Source organism: Rhinoraja longicauda, chromosome 24 (assembly GCF_053455715.1).
Source record: "Rhinoraja longicauda isolate Sanriku21f chromosome 24, sRhiLon1.1, whole genome shotgun sequence".
In the NCBI taxonomy this organism is placed as follows: Eukaryota; Metazoa; Chordata; class Chondrichthyes; order Rajiformes; family Arhynchobatidae; genus Rhinoraja; species Rhinoraja longicauda.
In genome coordinates, this window is record NC_135976.1 from 1,588,840 (window position 1) to 1,611,312 (window position 22,473).

Below are 22,473 nucleotides of genomic sequence, written 5' to 3' on the forward strand. Positions count from 1 at the left end.
AAAGATTAGATCGATTGGGCTTGTATTCATTGGAATTCAGAAGGATAAGAGGGAATCTTATAGAAACATATAAAATTCTTAAGGGATTGGACAGGCTAGATGCAGGAAAAATGTTCCCGATGTTGGGAGAGTCCAGAACCAGGGGTCACAGTTTAAGAATAAGGGGTAGGCCATTTAGGACTGAGATGAGGAAAAAACAATTCACCCAGAGAGTTGTGAATCTGTGGAATTCTCTGCCACAGAAGGCAGTGGAGGCCAATTCACTGGATGTTTTCAAGGGAGAGTAGGATTTAGCTCTTCGGGCTTAGGGAATCTAGGGATATGGGGAAAAATCAGGAACGGGGCACTGATTTTGGATGATCAGCCATGATCATATTGAATGGCGGTGCTGGCTCGAAGGACCGAATGGCCTCCTCCTGCACCTATTTTCTACGTTTCGATGATTAGACCCAGGGAACTCTCATCCAAATCATCAGAGTATAGGGGAGAAACCCAGTGTAAGATAGGCTGCAGGTATCTATTTTACACGTTAAGATAGCTTAACTTTAAACGGGCCACTTTATAAATTATTTGACAGCTCTCATTTCACTCTCACACCCAAAAACAAAACGAGTTAGTGTGTCTGTGGGTGACAATGTCACCTCAGCGAGTTGTGATGCGCCGACAGAGCGGGTGGCGGCGAGGGAAATTGAGCAGCACCTGTTTTAGGTAGATTACGGTGCTGGCGATGGATCGCTTGCCCTCACGTTGCCTGTGTGTAGTTCAGACCCTGAGAGTAAAGGCTGCTCCTGTCGGCGGGTGTGTGAGAGTCTGTGTCACAGTGTGTGTGTGGGGGGTGTGTGTGGGTGGGTGGGGGTGCACAGGGACGCGGCTCAGAACCGTGCAGCTTGTCGCCTGAGTAATCATAGCGGCGGCGGCTCTCAGAGAGAGAGAGAGAGAGAGAGAGAGCAGGATCTCCTAAAAAAACAATGCAATTCAATCGTCCCAGGAGCATGCTGCAAAGAGTGGAAAGAAAATATATCATATAGGAAGAAAATTGCATCACACAATCCCGGCACAAACAGAGAGAGAGAGAGAGAGAGAGAGAGAGGGAGAGAGAGAGAGAGGCGGCCACACTCGCGGCTGGAAGCTACTTTTCCGAGAGGGCATCTGTGTTCCTCAACAATCTCCCAGCGAGTGGCGAACACCTCATGATTCTGTGGCAGTGAAAGGGAGAGACAGAGGGAGCCGGCCGCAGGTTAGTGACTCGCACTCCCACCTACCCCCACTCCCTACTCGTTTCATTTGTGGGTGCGCCTTGCTACTAAAGTTGTCCAACTTAAAAGTTTTGCACATCTAATGTTCTTTTTGTTTCTTGGGCAGGGGAGGGGAGGGGAGGGGGGTGGAGGAGAAAGAACATTCGTCCCTGTGTTTGTGATTAATACATGAGAGGGGTACACTGTAATGTAACGAGCAGAGCGATGGTTGTGAGCGCGGCGGAAAGTTTCCTACTTGTGCTGGAGCTGGGAGACGGGTGGGCGAAGTTACACCGAGCCGATCGATCGGAACTTTGAAAGGCTTTGGGCTTTGCCTTGTGAAAGTGGGTGTGGAGGCGGGGGCTTTCTTTGAAAGTTGATTGTGTGCGGGAGATATTTGAAAAGGAAGAGATTAAACCTGATTCGGGCCCCGTTTTGACTCGGGTTAATTAGGCGGTTTTAAGGGCTGTAGTGGTCAGCTGTTGTGGGTTGTGACCGACCCTCTTACTGACTGTTAAACTGTTGTTTAAACCCGGGCGCCCTGACCTCGCTGGGATCTCAGGCCGTCTGAGCTTGACCGGGTTGGAGGGTTAGGGCTGGTTCTGTGAAACCATGCTTTCAGTTGGAGAAATCGGCGCTGCTTAAATTCGTGAGATCAGTCCCGGTCAAAATGGGGCATGTGGGTTTACACACGCGGGCAGGCGTTTGGAGAGTTGTTGGTGCGAGTGTTCGGTGGGGCTTTGGTGGTCAAAGGATTGTCAGAGTTAGTGGGATGAGAGCGGGCAGGTCGGCGGGTGGAGTTTGGATTCGGGGCCCGCTGCCGTCGGTCGCCGGACTTTGTATCTTTGTCTCCGGGCGATCTGGCGGCAGCGGTCGGCAACCACTGGGAGAGGGGCAGTCCCGTCACCCTGTAACTCCACTCGCCCACCCCTTGCCCCACAGTCCCGTCACCCTGTAACCCCACTCGCCCACCCCTTGCCCCGTCACCCTGTAACCCCACTCGCCCACCTCTTGCCCCACAGTCCCGCCACCCTGTAACCCCACTCGCCCACCTCTTGCCCCACAGTCCCGTCACCCTGTAACCCCACTCGCCCACCCCTTGCCCCACAGTCCCGTCACCCTGTAACCCCACTCGCCCACCCCTTGCCCCGTCACCCTGTAACCCCACTCGCCCACCCCTTGCCCCACAGTCCCGTCACCCTGTAACCCCACTCGCCCACCCCTTGCCCCGTCACCCTGTAACCCCACTCGCCCACCCCTTGCCCGGGTCAGTCGCCGCTGCCGGCGGTGGGACAGATAGATCCCTGTCGTTCGCGCTTCCATCTGTCCCAACCAGTCTCCGCGCCGGGGCTTTCCTGGAGAGTCCTGTTTGCAGATAGAGAGAGATATTCGTTGTTGGGTCGCACGCAGTTGTTCGCTTCGTTGGCGGGTGGCCGCGGTCAGTGAAGGGTCCAGACTGACCCCCTCCGCTCGCCCCTACACCCGCGCCCGCGACAAGTCCACACTCAACCGCACCTGGTTCCCCTTTCCTCTGCCCTAATCGATTTCCTTTCCCGTCCAAGGACGACCCAACTGCCAAACGGTCGGCACAAAAGCGGCGGCGGAAACATTTCAATGGCCAACATTTCGGACTCTGTTTTTGAACTTTCTAGTCTGGATTATTTCAATTTGCGTTCAGTTTTGAAATCGATTGGCCTCGATGTAATCGAAAGCTCCCGGGCCGAGACTGACTTCCCTCTCCCCGCCCGCCTCCTGTGATGTGTGGCCAGGACCATTGCCCACGTTACTGTGTAACTCGGTGCGAGGGCAATCCCGCGTGTGGAATAAGTATCTGCCCGGTTCAGAGGCCGGCGGGAGATTTGTGGCGAACGTGTCCAACTACGACGAGATGCTACATTTGCAGGCGAATGGCGTGGTTGTAGAATTCGCTGCCGTTGGTGACTGTTTGAGAGGCGAGAGGGGAGAGATTACGGGCACTCGCCGAGATTAGCACTAGACATTTACACCTGGTAATAATCGTTGAAACTGCACAGCCTCGGAGATCTATCTCCCCCAGTGTGAGCGATATTCGGGATCAGTTCCACACTGTGCAGGCTGGCGGGCAGATGTGGCTTAGCCCCTGGACCTCTCTCCTCAACACCAACCCCACACAACCTTCTCTGTACTCCGCCACGTTTTGTGACTGTTTGTAAACCCCAAGCAAACATTCCCACCATCATTTATTTCTCAGGCGCAGTCTGTGTAAACTTTAGGGGAAAAGGCGTTTGAGTGAGAGACGAGAATCGGCCGCTACAGAGACGGGTTGAATCAATCCCTGGGAGCGACTGATCGTTTCTCCCTCGGAAAGAGATTGTTGCAAACAGAAACAGGGAGACGTGAAGCCGGCATGAATGGGAAAGGCCAGAGTTTGCGTGTCCCCGGACCCATTGTGTGTTGACCATTTACAGTGGCCGATTGCAAACTGTTTACGTGTCCACACTCCCCTTCAGCTTATTTCCATTCTGCGCGCTCACCCCCAAATGTTTCCAGCGGGTTTAAAGTTTGTTATTTTCGAAACGATTGGAGGCTGTGTATTTTGAAGTCTGAAAGTGGTGAAGTGACTAATTGGGAATGTGCGATTATTGTACATAAGCGGCCGGGCCGGTCTGGTGAATATCACCACAGTTTAACAGTCAGTCCCGGAGTCCACCGATTCCACATACAGTTGGCCGCGTATTGTTTGAAGCATCGTGTTAAATCTCATGTTAATTTCTTCATTAAATCTCACATCCCAAATGCAGTAATGTCCTTCCTTCCTCGATGACCCGCTGGCGTCTCTGAGTGGAGGTCTAACTAATCATTTGTTCGCTGCACGGCGCGATGTGGGGAGGCAGCAAACGTTTCTTTCGTTTTAATGTCGAGGCACAATTAAAGAACAAAAAACAAAACAAAAACACGCCAATACTGAATTACACCAGGACCAAGCGCACTGTCCGCTTGGCTGAACATGGGCAGATGATTTGGGAACATCTGACCAACAGATCCCATGGAACTGAACTAATATTCCGCCTGCGATCGAAGCAGCAATAAATGGCAGTAATTGGGTATCATGTTGTAAATTGGACGGTTTTGTTCCTGTATTTTTCTGTGTATTTTACTAACAAGTTGAAAACAGGTTCCAAGTCCTGATCTCAACTGCCCCTCGATTCCTTCCGAGGTTTGACACTTTGATGAGAAGGAGAGACTCACCAAAATATAACGCAACTGCGCCTGACTACAGTCTGGTTAAGTGCGAAAATTGGTAGCGGCCGCTTTAGATTTTGAGTTTCACAAAACAAGGCGAGGAAGGTGAGATGCGGGCTTGCGACCACGAGTGTAAAATAGAACTCGCCTCACTGTGCCGGGCGGTGGGTTGATGTGTTGTGTTTAAACAAGTACTCGGCAGTTTGTGGGCAGTGCATTTTCCACAACAGTTGCACCCCGCGCACCCGGTCATTGTCAGTGTTACCGGCAGCCAGAAGTCATGTAATGCGTTGGTGCTATCGGAAACTTGGGAACCACAGCTGGCAGCCACTGCTGTCTTTAGCTTCCTGCAAAGCATTTTATTTTAAACATAAAATTGCGACATTTCGCTCGGGGTGTGGGCACTGGGGGAAACCCGTGTTAGAGCGTGAGGGGAAGGGGCGAAGTTTGAAGAAAACAAATGTGGGAGAGGGGGGGGCAAAAGTAGCGACCGGCGTTTGAAATGAGAGAGAGAAAGAGAGGGAGAACAAAGTAGACGAGAAAGAGCGATGGTGATGGAAAGAGAGAAACGGGAAGCGGGGATGAATATCAGGAGAATGTGGGGGGCAGGTGAAAGGACATCTCACCTGGTTTACTAGAGAGTTTCTGTATGCACCTGCGCTGCCGTCAGCCTCAAGTGTGGACGCGTTTTAATTTGAGAGGAAATTGTGCTGTAAAAAAAACCCAGCCCTTTTGTGGGAAGCGATTCCGAGCACGAAGGCTTTCGCGTTTTAAATATTCTTTAGCTGATTTTCAATCGGAAACTTTTTTTAAAATTTTTGTGCTCCCTAGTGTTAATTATTGCCTTTTCTTGTGCCTTTTTAAAATGCTTTTGGATCGTAAAACGTATGTCTTACAAACGATTTCAAAGTAAGTTTTCTGCAGCTTGTTTTAACTCGCGTTCGCGCCCACTAATAATTGCAGATAGTCGTGAAGGCGCTACGCAACGAGTGTGTGAGCGATTTGTTCAGATCAGACACTGGGTCTTGCGGGGGAACTGGCTTCAAGAGTTGGTGCCTAACAACTTGACATTGCGGTGGATACGGCTCAACACAGGTCTTGCAGAAACACCACGCTGAAACTTTCCAATTATCCGTCACTAACTCTCCTCAACAGAACATTGAAACCGAAGAAATCTTCCTTGTTAAAATATTCAAAACCATTTTGTTTTAAATCAGAGTTTATTCCACATGGAGATTGAGAATTCCCTCTAACTTCTATACGAGACTGCCATATACCTTCTCGGTATATTAATGGTGAGAGGTTTTTAAAATATTTTTTTAATACGGGAAAATTTGTTTGTAATTTTTCATTTTTATTATGAAGCAACATTATAAAAATACAAAAAAAACAAAGTGAATATTTGTCTAGAAATTGTAAAAATAATTGAAGGTTAAAGTTAGACTTGATTAATCTTACTTTCTGTTTATTTTCAATAATTTAAGTGATTAAATATATTAGATAGATCAAAGCTGGACACGATAGATTGCCGTTTTGCCATTCTTGTATAACAACTGCTAAAATAATTGAACGCTTAACTGGAAATCTCAGTATTCATATTTTGCAAAGTTAGGGATCAGGAATCGATTTGTTTCAATAGGAACGTTGCATGTCGCTTTGACAGTTAATAACCTGAACGGTTTCTACTTTGGTGAAAGAGCTAGATATTTATCAATGAAATAAGGATTGAAGAATAGAACCAAAATATGAGATTCTCTCAAACAATGTGCACACGCATTTAATTGGAAATGATAAAACGTGTTCACAGTGTTACTCGGTATCTGTAAACCGCTTGAGATTTGTTCCCACTTTCGCCTCATCTGTTCCTCTTCCAAACATTGCTCCCGAGTCACCTTTCATCCCACAACCTCCAGAAAGCGGTTGTGCCTGTGGACGAGAGGCGTCCACAAAGAACTGACCACAAGACAAAATACCAGTGACATTTTTTTGTTATTTTGTGTTGAGAAGTGAAAATAATTTCTCGTGATTTTTATATTTCGCTGCGTAACCTGATTCAAAAGGCAGAGGTGTTGTGTTTTAGTTTCGCTGAGTTTAAAGATCATCAGGGGGGTGGGAGTCAGAGATTGGGGAGGGAGTATTGGACTTGAGTGTACAGCTTGACCAATCAGTTTCTAATCAACCGTAGATAGACACAAAAAGCTGGAGTAACTCAGCGGGACAGGCAGCATCACTGGAGAGGGGTGACGTTTCGGGTCGAGACCCTTCTTCAGTACCCCCCCCCCCCCCCATCCTAACCAGGATCTGTTGCCCCCCACACCCTTTCCCCTTCCACTTCCGATTTTGAGTTGAGGTCACAATGCTTTGTTTTGGTCTTCACTTTATGAGCGACAATGTGAAAGTAGATCACAAGCCCATTGACACTGACGCCTTGCACAGTGCACACGTGATCCATCAGATTATTGCCCTGGGAGAAGGTGACAATTTACTCATCGCGTCCCGCTAATGCCAAAGTTGCTCCTTACTCTGGTCCCAGTGGCAGCTCGACAGCGAAAGCTGGCACCGTATTGAACCATACCAGCACTAACGTCCGCGGAACTGCCAGCATTCACGGACGCACATTCTCTAATGAAATGAAGAACGCCTGTAGTCCCGTCTCTACTCTCTGCTCCTCACCCCTCACTTCCCTGTGGTGTTGTGTTCATTCGTTGCATTTCTGTGCCTTCAAGTCGAAAGATGCACAAAATATTTCAGTGATATTCACAACTCGTGTTTGCGGCAGAGGTTTGTCTACAGTAAGGCGTTGGGTAGATAGCCTTCCCTGTGAGACCTGGGGTGTTGAACGGTTCACTGTGTACGTTGTGATGGTGGCGCAGGTCGGGAGGCCACAGCTCCGATGCATTGTATGGAAGGTCGGGGAGGGAGGGTGGTGTTGATGGCCGAGTGCATGAACCGGTGCCCACCGCAGCTCTGACAATCCTCACCATCTAGAAAGAGACTCACCATCTGGAAACATCTCGTGGTTGCAACAGTAGAGAAGGAACGAGTCCTCTTGTTGCATTTTAATACGCTGCGGCAGAGAGAGAGAGAGAGTTGGTGAGCGACAGGAACATGTGGAGAACGTGGAAGCAAACAGATAAAAATATATTTGGGGTGGGTAAGATTTTAGAAAAAAATATTTTTGCAGTCGCACATATACTAAATTATATATTGTGTGTCTATGTATATATGTATGTAGCGTGTGTGTCTTTACATGTGTGGATATACGCACATAGAGACACAAAATGCTGGAGTAACTCAGCGGGACAGGCAGCATCTCTGGAGAGAAGGAATGGGTGACGTTTTGGGTCCAGACCTTTTTTCAGCATCTGCAGTTCCTTCCTCCGCGCATATATACACGTGCAGTATATACACATACACACACACATACTCTATATGTACACGTGCAGTATATACACATACACACACACATACTCTATATATACACATGCAGTATATACACATTCACACACACATACTCTATATATACATGCAGTATATACACATTCACACACACATACTCTATATGTACACGTGCAGTATATACGCATTCACACACACTCTATATATACACATGCAGTATATACACATTCACACACACATACTCTATATGCACATGTGCAGTATATGCACATTCACACACACATACTCTATAAATGCACACAAAAGTATATAATTTAGTATTTTTGTGAGACTGCAAAAACATTTTTTCTAAAATCTTCCAACCCAAATATTTTGTTTGCTTCCAGTTTCTCAACATTTTCCTCTCTCTCTACGTATACATATACGTGTGCTCTAATTTAATACATGCTATTCTGTAACAGAGCAACGTCCTCACCGCTTAAAAATGGAAAAAACAAACTTCGCCCCTGTGAAGTCTAATGTGCGCTGCAGCTTTACAGACTGACTGGGAATGCTCGGCTACATTGGGCGAATGCTCGTCAGTTCTTGGTGTGCGTTACCGTTGTGTAGTGTGGTATAAACAGGGCAAAACCAGGCATCTCCAGAGATGCTATCTGACCCGCTGAGTTACTCCAGCTTTTTGTGTCTATCTTCGGGCATATCCAGGCCTCTCAGTCAGTACCAGACTAGCTCCAGTTTATTTAATGATGCAAATAGACAATCAGAACAATAGTCCCCACGCCGTTCCCTCTGGAATGTGCCCTCGGCACCCAATTCCATTCCCGTTTCCCATCATCATTCTGAGGTACACCTGCCCTTTGCAACCCGCACCATTCCTGAGTGGATCTGTTCCTGCCACAACTAGGCAGGTGGAGAGGCAGTTGGCCCACCACCATTTCAGCATCGTGCTGAAACCACCATGATGCAATTTGTGCACTTGCTGTTTGAGGAGATTTTTTAAAATCAAAATAAACTTTATTCGGATTTTTTTTTAAAAATGTGCAAAGTAAGAACTGTGCAAAAAATATATATAATCTGAGATTCTCGGAGGCTTTACACACATTTGCGTGGTGTTCATAGATATTATACCAGGCACCCTTGCCACTTATGTGGGCCCCTAAGGTGATAACCCTTCCCTGTTTGAGGGGTGCCCCCCCATGTCCAGCAGCGGAAGGACCCTAGACTGTGGTCCTCCCCCACAGGGCCTTGGCGTTGGCTGCACCAAGCTTCAGTGTGTCCCTCAGCACGTACTCCTGCAGTCTGCAGCGGGCCAGTCGGCAACATTCCCCCACAGACTCTCGCTCTGATGGACAGAATCCGCCCTCTGATCCGCACAGACCAAACTCCACAGAAACGAAAATAGACACAAAGTGCTGGCGTAACTCAAGGGGTCAGTCGGCATCTCTGAAGAAACGGAATAGTTGACGGAACAACCCAGCGGGTCGGGCAGCATCTGAACTGCCGAGTTACTCCAGCACTCTGTGTCCTTTCAGAGGAACAGTCATTTCCCCGTGGGTCGCAGAGGTAGGGAGGTGGAGGAGCCAGGCGCTACATGAATCCCCGCGGAGACGGGGTTCGGGCAGGCGGGATCAGGGTCAGGGTCGGGATGAGATGAATCGTCCCAAGTCCCCGTTCAACGTCCAACCAACCCGCCGTCTCCAAACACACAGATGCTGGTTTACACTAAAGATAGACACAAAGTGCTGGAGTAACTCAGCGGGACAGTCAGCATCTCTGGAGAACACGGATAGGTGACGTTCAGTCTGAAGAAGGCTCTCGACCCGAAACGTTCTCCTGAATTTCGTGCTGGAGGAATGTTATACGTTCCAGCGGCCTGAACACGTAACCCTGCATCTCCTCCACAGACGCTGCCCGACCTGCTAGATATCGCCAGTAGTTGAATTTCACATTTGCAACATCTCCAGTAGTTCTATGTGTTGGTGCGGTGAACACGGGGAAGGGGGAGGAGTGGACACGGGCGGGGGGGCGGGGGGGGGGGCGTTAGAGGTAGAAAAAAAAAGAGGAAGCTGCCAGAAGAAGACGGTTGGGGAGTTTGACAAATGAGTGGCTGCAGAGTCGGAGGAGGGGGGAGGGATGGGGAGGGGAGGGGAGGGATGGGGAGGGGAGGGATGGGGAGGGGAGGGGAGGGATGGGGAGGGGAGGGGAGGGATGGGGAGGGGAGGAGTGGGGAGGGGAGGGATGGGGAGGGGAGGGGTGGGGAGGGATGGGGAGGGGAGGGGTGGGGAGGGATGGGGAGGGGAGGAGTGGGGTGGGGAGGAGTGGGGAGGGGAGGAGTGGGGAGGGGAGGGATGGGGAGGGGTGGGGAGGGATGGGGAGGGGAGGGGTGGGGAGGGGAGGGATGGGGAGGGGAGGGGAGGGGTGGGATGGGGAGGGGAGGGATGGGGAGGGGTGGGGAGGGGAGGGGTGGTGGGGTGTAGCTGTCCAGCCGTTTTATAAGAGCGAGTTCCTCGTTGTGAACACCGCTTTCTGCAAGGAAAAGGGGAACCGGTGAAAATAACGACCAAATTGAATAATACCCGAGCGGGAAGCAATAACACTTAGCGAGCAGTTACCATAGACTCGCCACGTTGTCCTCTGCCCGGCCATGCTTACAGGCAGACAGATGACGCTGACGCCTCGCACATTAATGGGGAGTGATCCCGGCAACCTGAAGGAATTAGGGGCAATTCCGCGGTGTTGTTCGCTGCTGCACCATGCTCACCCACCCCCCGCTTCACCCCTCCCGCCCCACACCCCCTCCACTCCCCACACCCCCTGCCCTCCCCACACCCTGCTCACTCCCTCCACTCCGAAACCACTCACCTCCCAGCCCCTGCACCACTCACTCACCGCCACTGCTGCACTCGCGACCTCGCCCGCCCCCAACCCCACTCACACCCCCCTCCTCTCCCTCCCTCACTCACCCCTCTCACTGCACCCCCCTATCGCCTTCTCACCCCCCCCCCCATCGCCCTCACCCCCCTCCCCTCTCACTGCCCACCCTCTCCAATAATCCCTGCACATCGCCTTCTCACCCCCCCCCCCCCAGCCCTGCCCACTTCGGCCTCTCTGAGACACTCTCTCTCTCTCTCTCTCTCTCCCCCGGACACACTCTCACTCTCCAACATTGTTGCTAGTGTGTGGCGGTGACTTGTAGATGTGGGTGGAGGGGCGAGGGGAGGGGAGGGGAGGGGGGGGGGGTTACTGGGGGGGTTGGGATGGGGGGTTACTGGGACTGGAGGGGCGAGGGGAGGGGAGGGGGGTGAAGGGGCGAGGGGAGGGGGGGTGGAGGGGCGAGGGGAGGGGAGGGGGTTACTGGGGGGAGGAGGGGCGGGGGAGGGGTGGAGAGGCGAGGAGAGGGGTGGGGGGTTGCTGGGGAGAGGGGGGGTTACTGGGGGGAGGGGAGGGGGGTTACTGGGGGGAGGGAGGGGGGGGCTTACTGGGGCGCCGCCGCTGTCACTAGCGGGGGGTCACGGCTCCCCGTTAGACGGTGCGCGCCGATTCCCAGTTCAGCCTTTAAACTATCTATTGAGATCGGAGGTAATTTGCACCCTGGCGCTTGCAAGTAGTATACTAACACTGTAATTACTTGCTCAGAAACACGGGCTGTGTTTTTTTTAATTCCTTTATTGTGGGGCTGATACGGCTTGTTCTCATTTGGCATGTCTCTTGAATAGTTTTTTTTATTTAAAATAACGCTAATTGCATTCAGACGGAGCGCGGCGCCCAATCGCGGTGTGACAGGTCTTTTGAACAATGCCGTGCAAGAAACTCTTTATTGTGCTGGTTTGACGAAAGGATTATAGTCCCCTGACATTAGTCAAGGGAGGGGGGACACGAAACACTGTAATTACATTTGCTTAAAGTATCACCATCCTAACTGGATATTTTATAAAGTGACTTAACGAAAAATTAAACCCTTCAAATCAGGGATTGTCAGAAAATCTTAGATCACTTTCACCTTCACTTTATTTTCTGAGACTGTTTGCAAGATCAAATTAACAAGGGGAACTTTGACAAATAATACGTTTCATTACAAAATCTGTAACGACTTATTTTTGGTGCCAATGGATTTAAAAAAGTTGCTTTCGGTTGCATTCTATTTACGATTTTGCGTCTTATTAATGAATTAACGCGCTGGTACATTATTCTACTCTTCTCGCCAAAGGTGGGGAGAGCGGAGAGAGGGGGAGCGGGGGGGGGGGGGGGGAGAGGGGAGGGTTGGTGCGTTATATCATGGGTAGGAGATGGGTGTTTAGTGGCGTTTTCACCAGACGCCCTCGCTCCTCTGCTTGTCCGACATCCCCTTCATAAGAACCATCGCCTGCTGGGTCTAACGTTGGAGGGGGAGGGTGGGGGGGGGGGGGGGAGGGGTGGTTGGGGTGGGGGGGGGGGGGGGAGGGGTGGTTGGGGTGGGGTGGTAGGGTGGGGGGGGGGGGGTCGGACCATCCCAAAGGGTTCTCAAGATATTGGGGCAGATGGCCCAATGTTTTGTCCGGAGGTGGGATTCAAAGGACAAAGACGGAGAGGGTGGTGGGTGTGGTGTGTGTGTGGGTGTGTGTGTGTGTGTGTATGTGTGTGTGTGTGTGTGTGGGTGTGTGTGTGTGCGGGTGTGTGTGTGTGGGTGGGTGGGTGTGTGTGGGTGTGTGTGTGTGGGTGAGTGTGTATGTGTGGGTGTGTGTGTGTGGGGGTGTGTGGGTGTGTGTGTGGGGGTGTGTGTGTGTATGTGTGGGTGTGGGTGTGTGGGTGTGTGTGTGTGTGGGGGGGGGGGGGGAGGGGGGGTTGCGAGGCGTTGGCGGCACGCTGAAGGTGGAGTGATTGGTGGACAGAGGCCGGGGAGATGTGGGATGACCCATGCGTGCGGCTGGAGGATCGGACACAGTTAGTGGGACCATGGAGGGGGCAAACAAGGAAAGTCAGTTGATAAATCCAGGGATGGTTGAACTGGGAGCTGGTGAACAGCAGATATGGTCTGAAGTTGGGTCTCGACCCGAAACCTCACCTATTCTTTCTCTGTAAACATGCTGCCTGACCCGCTGAGTTACTCCAGCATTTTGTGTTTCTCTTATATCAGATAGGGTGATCGGTACATTGTAGTCAGTCCATGACCAATGGGAATAATCCAGTGGCGGCATGACTCCGCCGAGTGTGTGGTGGGACAGGGGCAGAGCTCACTGTCTACGGTGGTAAGCGTCGCACAAACATCTCGACGCGAAGCCCCTCTCTGAGACCCGACCGGAGAGCTGACACCGTGGCGATGTGGCACTGCTAGCGGTGTCATCTTTCATGTGAGATGCGGAACTGAGGCTGGAGGCACAAGCTAAGATACCACAAGAGACGCAAGTGCTGGAATCCGGAGCGAAAACTAAACAAACCGCTGGAAGAACTCAGCAGGTCAGGCAGCACCTGTGGACCGAATGGACAACCGGCCTTCTGCGTGGAGACAGAGAAAGGGTCCGAGGAAGGGTCTCGACCCAAAACGTCACCCATTCCCTCTCCTAGATGCTGCCTGACCTGCTGAGTTACTCCAGCATTTTGTGATACCTTCGATTTGTACCAGCATCTGCAGTTATTTTCCTGCACTTTTCTTCTGGACTGCGGGAGTGGAGGGGAGATGGGTTGTATGAAGAGGGGAGGGGACAGGAGGTGGATCCAGATGAGGAGGATGGATTGGTGGGTGGGGTGAGGTGGGGTGGGGTGGGGGAGAGAAGGCTGAAGATAACAGCAGAGCATGGGAGATGAATGTGACTGTGGGGGATGGGAAGATGGTGTGTGGAAATCGCTTCATTTCAGAAACAATTGGTTGGGTAGAATGCCCTGATGCGGTGACAGGTTCAAATGTAAATGGAGATTGTTTTTTCTGAGCAAGCTTAAAGTAGGGAGGGCGTTGAGGACAGGAGAGCCGATCTGCTGGTGTTCTGTGCAACTAACTATCCAGCGTCGGGCTCAAGGTAGAGTTGTTCCTGGGACAGTTTCTGCTGCAGGTTCCCTGGAGAAGATTGGCAGGAGTAGGTTGACACGTGGAAGGCAGAGTTTGCGTTGGAGTGCCATGTCTACGGTTGTGGGAGGAAGGCTGGGCTGGAAGGAGCGGTGATTGACGATCCTTTTGTTTCTGGGATGCTCCGACGCTGATGGCTGGGAGCGGTAATTTATAAAGTCGGAGAGGTTCACCCTTTACACGGTAACTATTGCGTCATCGCACATCAGGACTGGAGTACCAACCCCACTCATCTCTGCAAGCGCTCTCTGCAAAACAAAGTCGATTTGGTTCAGCAGGTCTGCATTGTCTCTCTGCGGAAGTAATCTAACGCTAATCCCGTCGGCCGGACTCTCCACTGGAATCTAATATTCGTTTACTTTTCCCTTAAAATGTACAATGCATTCACTGTCTCAATACTCTGGCGATCAAAGCATTCCTTGCTCCAATAACACTCTGCATATCAATTATTAGTGAACCTCTGCTCATTGTCTCACTGACCATATTAAACCGATGGCCTCTGGCACTGACTAACCAAAGGCCAAATCACCTATTGGAATATTTATCCTTTGACTAATTTTAAGACCTGGGCTAAATGTTCTCTCCTCCTCTGTCTTCTCTCCAATAGAAATTGTTTCCGTTTCTTTGTACCTCGCCTTTCCAGTTTTTAGCATCATCCTGGTGTAACTGCTGGGTATCTTGCAAACAAGGAGAAACCAATGAAGGAGGAAGACTATAATTAATAGAGTTGAGATGAAAAGGGCTGGGAGGAAACTAGTAGGAGCTGGCATGGGCGAGCTGGACCGAATGGCCTGGTTCATTGCTGCATGCCCCATGTCACCTGATGAAGGACTCTCGCATAGGCATCATTCAGATGTTTCATTTGCCAAGTTTCTGTTGTCCTTTATGTTACAATTATAAACCATAAACTTGCTTTTGATGTATTTATCTGTTTGCACTTTCTGGGAATTGTGTGTTAGAAACCAGAATTTCTTTGTACATCCTGTCCAAGGTTTCAAGGCCAGTTTATTGTCACATGTACTAATTAAGGTACAGTGAAATTTGAGTTACCAGCAGCCATACTAAGGGAAAAGCAACAAGACACACAGCCACATAAAATAAAAGATCACATAAGCATCCAGAATGTGGCTCCCCACATTCCTCACTGTGATGGAAGTCCAATGTCCAAAGGATAAAGTCCAATGTCCAAAGGATAAAGTCCAATGTTCTCCCTCTTTATTCAAATGAATGTCTTTTTTTCCCCACCCAAATCATATAACAAGTCAAAATCTTAATTGGTGATCTCCTTCACCATCTCCCTCTCTGTGTTTATTATCTAGAAATGTTGCTCATTATCTGCTAAAACCAAGTCCCATGAAGGGGGGCAGGGGAACATTCATTGGGCCAACCTTCCACCATCCAAGTCAATGAGATGTGAAAAAATTTCAAGCTTTGATTGGTCAGCGAACAAGCCAAGGGTCAAACCTTTATTTCCTGAACAAAAACTGAAATTCTGGTTGATATTGGGAGGGACATTTCAGAGAATACAGGAAAACATTCCTGCAACAATTAGTGATTTGTATGGCTGGTACATGTCTCCCATCCAAAGTTACTCAGAAGCAATTATCTGGTCAATTACTCTGCCCTTTGCAGAATCTTTCTTCGATCAAATTGGCCGCTGTATTTCTTAAACTGCAGCAAGAGTACACGCAGAAATATTTTGCTGAGGCTGAAGAATTTTGGAACATTCTGCAAAGCACCATAGAAGTGCAAAAGTTTCAGCGACACGTGTCAGCTGAGGCTCAGGCTCAGTAGTGCTCTTGTCTCACGTCAGAGGTTTGCAGGAAACTTGGCCACAAAAACTTTGGCTCATCCTCCACCTCCGTGCTGAGGGAGTGCTGTTGACTAAAGGTCTCGACCTGAAACGTCACCCATTCCTTGTATCCAGAGATACTGCCTGGCCCTGAGTTACTCCAGTATTTTGTGTCGATGCCCAGCTGGAAATCTTAACTTTCAGCTGAGCCTGTGAACTGAAGTCCTGCCTGCTCCTTGATATTATATACGATCCTGAAGAACAGAGAGTCACCTTGGTATCTTGCTCAACTTTTATCCCTCACCCAATATGACTGCCTTGTGAGGTTACCTGGACGATGCCAATGAGAGCCAGCTGTGTTCAAATTGGCTACAGCTTTTCGACATCACCATAGAGATTGCACCTCAGAAACGTTTAATTGGTTGCAAAGCACTTTGGGGTCTCCTGAAGGTGACATCAAAGGTGTTGTATCAATGCAAAGTTTTGTTTCATTTCACAACTCATTTATGTTGTGCTTCTCGTGGCCTCAGGATGTCCCTGAGCACTTTACAGCCATTGAAGTGGAGCCACTGGTATAATATAGCAACCACAGCAGCTAATTAGCAGAGAGAACGGCAATGTGATAATGACTGAATAGATGCTGTTGGTGGTGCTGGGTGAAGCAAAACCAATTGCCAGCGACCCGAGGAAAATGTCACCTCCTAGAATTATAGAATCATTACAGCTCGGGAGGAGGCCATTCAGCCCATCAAATTTATGTCTGCTTTTTCTTGAAAAATGCCCCATCCATATCCTCTCCAGGACCAGTGTAGGGAAGAATATTAGGAGCTAGGCAGAAGATTACAAAGCAGGAATCCCGAGTGTTGTAATTTCTGGCTTTGTCTTAGTGCCATCTGCTAACGAGGGTAGGAATAGGAAGATAGGACAGATGAATGTGCAGCTCACAAGTTGGTGCAGGGGGCAGAAATTCAGATCTTCAGACCATTTGTGATCTCTTCTTGAGCAGAAGTGACCTGTACATGAGGGTTAGGTTCCATCTGAACTGGAGGGGGGTCAGTATCCTTGTAGGGAGTTTCACTATGGCTGCTCGAGAGGGCAGGAACCACGTTGGGAACCACGAGAGGGTAGGAACCACGTTGGGAACCATGGTAGTAGGTCAGACATGGAAGGTGGAGGTTAGGACCACTAAGACTCAATGGAAGGGCAGGCAGGAAGAGGTGAAGGAATATGGTGATGCTGATGGGCTGAAGTGTGTTTATTTCATTGCATGGAGTATTATTAAGAAAGAAGATGAACCTGGATCGAAGCTTGGGACTGTGAGATTGTGGCCATTGTAGATTCACAGTTGCGGGAGGGACATGACTGGCAGTTCAATGTTCTGGGGTTTCGATGTTTCAGACGTGATTGAGAGGGAGGCCACAGAGGTGGGAGGAGTTGCGTTACTAATCAGGGAGACTGTCATGTCGGAGAGGACATACTGCTGGGTTTGTCTGCAGAGATGGTATGGGTGGAGTTTAGAAATAAGAAGTGCAGGCATTCCAGTGGCATTGTGCTCTCACTCCCCAATAATAAATGGGTATCAGAGGAAGTGATATGTAGACAGATTACCAAAAGTTGTGAAACCAACAGGGTTGTCTCAGTGAGCGATTTTAACTTTCCCAATATTGACTGGGACTTGCTCAGTGCCAACGGCCGAGACGGGGAAGAATTTGTGAGGTGTGTCCAAGAGGGTTTCTTGAAACTGCATGTGCAAGTCCAACCTGAGGAAGCTACAGAAATGGGTGGAGTTTAATCTGAGCAATTGTGAGGTGCTGCACTTTGGAGGTCAAAAATAAGGGGAAAATATACAATTAATGGCATGACCCTCAACAGCATTGCTGCACAGAGGCATCTTGGGGTGCAAGTCCATAACTCCCTGAAAGTGTCAACACAAGTATATAGAGTGGCAAAGAAGACATGGCATGCTAGCCATCATTGTTTGGAGCATTGTATGATACAAAAATAATCGCCCTCTACAGGTACGCTAGAGGACTTTGTTCAGGCTAATTTTGGAGTGTTGGGTGCAGTTCTGGTCACCCAATCCAGGAAGGATGTGGAATCTTTGGACAGGTTACCGGGAAGGATGCCTGGATTAGGGGGTATTAGCTACAGGGAGAGGTTGGACATACTTAGATTGTTTTCTCTGGAATGCTGGAGGTTGCGGGGAGACCTGATAGAAGGACATAAAATAATGAGAGGCATAGATACGGTAGAAAGTCAGATCTTTTCTCCAGGATGGTCATTTCAAATACCAGAGGGGATAGCTTTGGGGGTGGGATTGAGGGGCTGTAAGACTGGGGGTGGTGGGGGAAAAGGTGGTGGTAGATCCTCCTCCCTTCCTGCTTTCCTCCCCCTCACCCCCCCCCCCCCTCCTTCACTGCTACAATCAGTCTGAAGTAGGGTCCAACCTGAAACGTCACCTATCCACGTTTTCCAGAGATGCTGCCTAACTTGCTCAGTTACTCCAGTATCTTTTGTCTCTTTTTTTAATCATCTGATCCCCTAAACCTGCACAAGGTGGATTTGTGACTGGTTGTATCCGACAAGCTCTCCTTATTTAAAGCAATGCTATCCTATAAAGTTCTTATCAGAACTTGAAACTCTCTCGTGTTCACATGGGACATATGATGAGTTGGTCAATTGGATGCAGAGTTGGCTTGGTCATGGAAGACAGAGGGTGCTTCTCTGACTGGATGTCAGTGACCAGTGATGTCTGCAATGGTTGGTGCATTCAGAAATTATTTGGATGAAAATGTTGGTAGTTTGACCGGTAAGTTTGCAGACAACATGAAAGTGGGAGATAATGAGGCAGGTTGTCAAAGGATCCAGCAGAATATAGATCAGTTGGAAATTTGGAAGGAGAAATGGCAGATTGAATTTCATTCAATTCAGACAAATGTAAGGTGCTGCATTTTGGGAAGTCACATGCAAGAGGAGGGTAAATGGCAGTGGCCCTTGTAGATAGACACAAAATGCTGGAGGAACTCTACAGGTCCGGCAACATCTCGAGAGAAAAGGGATAGGTGCTTGTGGGTTTGCTACCCTTCTTTAGAGCATTGATGTACAACGGGTTCTTGGGGTGCAAGTCCATAGCACCCTGAGAGTAGCAACAAAAGTAGATTGAGTGGTAAAGATGGCGTATGCTATGGTTGCCGTTATTAGTCATGGCATTGAGTGTAAAAATGAGGAAGTTGTATTGCAGCTGTATAAACTTCAGTTAGGTCACATTGAGTGTAGTGTGTGCATTTCTGGTTGCTATACCACAGGAAGGAGGTGAAAGCTTGGAGAGGATGCAGGTTTACCAAGACATTGCCTGGATTAAATCTATTCATTACAAGGAGAGGTTGGACAAACTAAATATTTTCGCTGGGACTTCGGAGGTTGCAGGGAAACTGGTAGAAGAATATACAATTAAGAGCCGTAGATGGAGTAGATCATCAGAGATTTTTTTTCCCCCAAGCGTGGAAATGTCAAATACGAGACGGCATAGCTATAACCTTAGTGGGTAGATGTTCAAAGGGGAAGAGGGAACAGAGGTTTTCACACAGAGTTGTAGGTTTGCCAGTGGCGATGGAAGAAGCAGGTATGATAGTGACATTTAAGAGACATTTAGGCTGACACATGAACAGTCAGGTAATGGAGAGAAAGGACCAAGTGTAGGCAGAGGGGATTAGTTTAGATCGGCATTATGGTTGGTGCATACGTTGTGGGCTAAAGGCCCTGTCCCACTTCATCACAGGCAACAACCTGGTGGATCTCCGCTAGCACGCTCCAGCTCAGCTAATCCTTCCTGAATGTAGTGTTGCCCACCTTTGCTAGGTCAACATCTCCAGCTACAAACATTAATTGGAATGAACTCACCACAAGGACAGCAGAGTTTGACGAAGTTGGCTCCCTAACCCCTCCTCAAGGGCAGTTAGGGATAGGTGACAAATGTCCTCCCAGAACTCTGGATGAATTAAAAGTAAATCTAGACTGGCTAACACTCAGGAACAAAATGAGATCTCCAAATTCAATAACAATGCTGAGCAGAAAGCTGGGAATTGGTTTAATGGTGAGATACATCATCAACTCTTCAAAACAACATCATCATGACAAGAGATTGTTATGGTTTGGAATTCCGTGAATAAAAGGAGGGATCCTGGGTACATTAAATCACACAGCTGACTATATACGTGACACCTTCTGACTCTTAAACACAAGCAGTAATTGTGAAATGAAGAATAGCTTTAAACAGTTTTGAAATAATTTGGAAATTGCAAAATCAGATAAAGTTGTGTTACAAAGTATTTCCATTCAGCCTATAGGGGCCTCTTCGCCCCTTTTTATAACACCATCAATACATCATTCTGTTTCTTTCACACTGGAGTTTATCTGCCTTCCTCTTCAATCTGTCTAGGCTATTCACTTCAATGATTTCTTGTCGAGCTAAGCTCCACTTTCCAACTATTATCTGAGTAAAACATTTTCTCTTGACTTGCTGGTAGAATTTATTAGTGATCATTGTGGAAATATTGCTCCTAGTTCTGGTCTTGCCTGGAACTGGAACCAGCTTTTCTACATTTGCCTCATTAAAATGTTTCACAGTCATAAGTCATAAGCTCATCATATCATCCTGACTGTTCTTTTTGGAGGAAAGAGCCTCAGCTTTTTCAAAAAGTGCAGATTGTAAAGTCTAAAGAAGGGTCTCGACCTGAAACGCCACCCATTCCTTCTCTCCAGAGATGCTGCCTGTCCCGCTGAGTTACTCCAGCATTTTGTGTCCATCTCTGGTTTAAATCAGCATCTGCAGTTCCTTCCTGCACAGATTGCATAACCTCTCAGTTCAGCTAGAATTCCAGCAACTCTGCTTGGTTTCTTTTTCAGGGTCCTTATTTGTGTTGAAAATGGAAAATATTGTTCACACAAAGTGTGGTCTAACCAAGATTCTACACGTGTTCATCATCACCTTTCTCCTTTTCATTGCTATCCCTCTTTGCCTCGCTTGTTTTTTTTGTGTGACGGCCTTAATAATCGACGTCACTCCTTGCAATGAATTGTAAATGTGTTCTCTCAGATCTCTTTCACTCCAGCCCATTCAGAAACACATTCCAAGGAATCATGGTTATTTCACATAATAAAACAAAATGTTGTAATATCTCAGACCCTATAACAAAATGTAACCTCTATTGATACTAAAGTTAATTTGCAAATTGCAAATATTCTGCCAAATTGTAAATGCCTCCCTCTATTTTTTCACGAGAAAAAATAGCAAGTACATTGTAAGTACACTCTTCAAATGATGTCACCTGCTGTAGTTTAAAAAAACCCATAGTTTTGGCATTTGTACTAAGTAAAAGATAAATTGTTGTATGATATAACTCCTTTTATAGTTTTCCATTGGCATCATTCCTTTAGTTAAAATTATGCTTTAAATATCATAATACTGGAACCTTATCTGAAAGAAAAACTTTTCAAACTTACTTTTCAATCTTGCTTTCACAACATTTAGGAAAACAAAGAAACCAAGATCATGTTGAGGGGATTGAGTCCCTGCTTGCACTAGGATGTGATACCCACCTATTCCCTCACACTGAAGGGTGGTGAGGCTTGCAGACACATGTTTATTGAGTAACGCCTGTGGCGGCAGACACCGTTTCTCAGGGTCACTAGGGATGGGGCAGGCAACACTGGCCGTTCACCAAAGACAAGAAACTTCAGTTGGCAAACAAGATGATAAGAGGGAAGTTTCAAGATAAACTGACATTTCATGTTTTTAATACAGATATCAAAAGACACAGGAGCGAATTTCACAGCTACATGTGTTTGTGGTGCTATGAAATTTGTCATTTTCTCTGCCTATTTTCTGGTTTTGCATATTGGAATTAATGGGAAAAGATAAATGGCAATTGACAGGTTCTAATTATGATTTGTTTTAATGGAGTGTGTTTCTGGTTCCCTTGATTGGTTGACTCTAATCATTGATAGATGGAGAATTCATATTTCTCCAAACTCGGCGTAGGAATTGCTGCCAAGGAGAGAACAACCTTAATATTGACTGCATTGCCACGTGTATGCTCCAAATGTAGCTATCTAGAGCCAAACTTGCTTTAGCCAAACTTGCTTTAGGTTTAGGTTTATTATTGTCACGTGTACCGAGGTGCAATGAAAGACTCTTCTTGTTATCACTGGGTTTCCACGAAGTCAGAGGTAATGGGGTCAAAGATATAAGCTAAACCTGTATGTTAGAATTTTATTGCAAAAATGATGGATCATATGTTGTTTATGATGATCTTGACTAATGTTTGAGCATTGTGGATGGCCTATAGCTCATGATAGACACAAAGAGCTGGAGTAACTCAGCGGGTCAGCCAGCATCTCTGGAGAAAAGGAATAGGTGACGTTTCGGGTTGAGACCCTTCTTCAGAGCTCATGGCCTGGATGGTTGGGTTGCTTGCCACTGTGAATGAATTAGACTCCTGCCTGATTAGTGAGGCTGGAAGGACCGTGGTTACATGTGTTGATGTTGTTGTTTTCAGCTGCACGCACAATGGATCATAAAATTGGATTCTGCTTTTGGCAAAGAAAAACTTGCTCAGCAATGCATCAGATAAATGTCTTCATCGGATGTTAGTCAGGCAAGAAATTGCAAACCTTTCAAAGAATATGAATGATTCTCATCCGATTGCCCACACTGGAATGGGAAGTGGGAGGTCAGGGAAACTGGTGGAGGTGAGGTCATTGTGAGTAGCAGGATAGGTCGTACAATC

At 48.1% G+C, this 22,473-nt stretch overlaps 1 protein-coding gene across 1 annotated transcript in view; it reads left to right on the forward strand.

Moving 5' to 3' along the window:
• Window positions 1-874: 874 nt before the first annotated feature.
• Window positions 875-22,473, forward strand: part of foxp4 (forkhead box P4) — a 319,253-nt gene continuing 297,654 nt past the window's right edge. The window contains 1 exon segment of the mRNA XM_078420290.1: window positions 875-1,237. The gene's annotated coding sequence lies outside the window, so the exon portion shown is untranslated.